Raw genomic sequence first — 2,543 nt, forward strand, 5'->3', positions numbered from 1 at the left:
TCAAATGGTCGTAACTTTCGGCTTGAACATCCGTTTGACGCAATCTTTTTTTTGAATCCTCTTATTTTTTTAAGATCTATTTGAAAAACCCATCGCCTTTATTTGAATTTCCTTTTATTTTTTCCATCATATTTCGACTCGTATAAGAATCTGTAAAAGGCGTTTTTGGGAAAATCTGCACACGCAAACTGCCTTTAGGTAGTTTGGTTGCGTAGATGTCAAAAAAATATGCGGATAAAAAAAAAATCGCCTGAAACGGACACCCGAGGCCCGAGTTATGGCCGTTTGAAGTTTCATAAATTGAAAGCCACCTTCAACCTTTAAGATGCTGAATTTCAAATGGTCGTAACTTTCGGCTCGAACGTCCGTTTGACGCAATCTTTTTTTGGACTCCTCGTATTTTTTCGAGATCTATTTGAAAAACCCATCGCCTTTATTTGAATTTGCTTTTATTTTTTCATCATATTTCGACTCGTATAAGAATCAGTAAAAGGCGTGTTTGGGAAAAAATGGCACGCGCAAACCGCTTTTAGGTCGTTTGGTTATGTAGATCTCGAAAAAATACGTGGATTAAAAAAAAAATTGCCTGAAACGGACACCCGAGGCCCGAGTTATGGCCGTTTGATGTTTCATAAATTTAAGAGCCACCTTCAACCTTTAAGATGCTGAATTTCAAATGGTCGTAACTTTCGGCTCGAACGTCCGTTTGACGCAATTTTTTTTTGAATCCTCGTATTTCTTTGAGATATATTTGAAAAACCCATCGCCTTTATTATAATTTCCCTTTTTTTTCTCATGATGTTTCTACACTTATAAGAATCAGTAAAAGACATTTTTTGGAAATACGGCTCGCGGAAACCACCTTTAGGCAGTTTGGTTGCGTAGATCAAGAAAAAATACGCGGATTCAAAAAAAATTGCCTTAATCGGACACCCGAGGCCCGAATTATGGCCGTTTAAAGTTTCATAAATTCAAAGCTACCTTCGCTCTTTAAATTGCTGAATTTTCAAATGGCCGTAACTTTTGGATCGAACGTCCGTTTGACGCAATTTTTTTTTTGAATCCTCGTACTTATTCGAGATCTACTTGAAAAACCCATCGCCTTTATTAGAATTTCCCTTTTTTTTTCTCATGACGTTTCTACACGTATAAGAATCAGTAAAAGGCATTTTTTCGAAAAACGGCTCATGCTAGGCAGTTTGACAGCGTAGATATCGAAAAAATACGTGGATTAAAAAAAAAAACGTCCTTAATCGGACACCCGAGGCCCAAGTTATGGCCGTTTGAAGTTTCATAAATTCAAAGCTACCTTCTCTCTTTAAGGCGCTGAATTTTCAAATGGCCGTAACTTTCGGCTCGAACGTCCGTTTGACGCCATTTTTTTTGAATCCTCGTATTTCTTCGAGATCTATTTGAAAAATCCATCACCTTTATCAGAATTTCCCTTTTTTTTTCTCACGACGTTTCTACAAGTATAAGAATCAGTAGAAGACATTTTTTCGAAAAATGGCTCGCGCAAACCGCCTTTAGGCATTTTGACACCGTAGATCTCAAAAAAATAAGCGGATTCAAAAAAAAAATCGCCTTAATCGGACAGCCGAGGACTGAGTTATGTCCGTTTTAAGTTTCATAAATTCAAAGCTACCTTCGCTCTTTAAGGTGCTGAATTTTCAAATGGCCGTAACTTTCGGCTTGAACGTCCGTTTGACGCAATTTTTTTAAATCCTCCTATTTCTTCGAGATCTACTCGAAAAACCCATCGCCTTTATTAGAATTTCCCTTTTTTTTTCTCATGATGTTTCTACACTTATAAGAATCAATAAAAGGCATTTTTTTGAGAAACGGCTCGCGGAAACCGCTTTTAGGCAGATTGGCTGCGTAGATCTCGAAAAAATACGCGTATTCAAAAAAAAATCGCCTTAATCGGACACCCGAGGCCCGAGTTATGGCAGTTTGAAGTTTCATAAATTCAAAGCTACCTTCGCTATTTAAGATGCTGAATTTTCAAATGGTCGTAACTTTCGGCTCGAATGTCCATTTGACGCAATTTTTTTTTTGAATCCTCTTATTTCTTCGATATCTATTTGAAAAACCCATCTCCTTTATTAGAATTTCCATTTTTTTTTCTCATGACGTTTCTACACTTATAAGAATCAGTAAAAGGCATTTTTTTTGAAAAACGGCTTGCGGAAACCGCCTGTAGGCAATTTGGCTGCGTAGATCTCGAAAAAAATATGAGGATTAAACAAAAAATTCGCCTTAATAGGACAACTGAGGCCCGAGTTATGGCCGTTTGAAGTTTCATAAATTCAAAGCTAAATTCGCTCTTTAAGGTGCTGAATTTTCAAATGGCCGTAATTTTCGGTTCGAACGTCCGTTTGACACAATTTTTTTTTTAAAATCCTCGTATTTCTTCGAGATCTAATTGAAAAACCCATCGCCTTTGTTAGAATTTCCCTTTTTTTTCCTCATGACGTTTCTACACGTATAAGAATCAATAGAAGGCATTTTTTCAAAAAATGACTCGCGCAATCTGCCTTTAG

Source organism: Solanum stenotomum, chromosome 12 (assembly GCF_019186545.1).
Source record: "Solanum stenotomum isolate F172 chromosome 12, ASM1918654v1, whole genome shotgun sequence".
In the NCBI taxonomy this organism is placed as follows: Eukaryota; Viridiplantae; Streptophyta; class Magnoliopsida; order Solanales; family Solanaceae; genus Solanum; species Solanum stenotomum.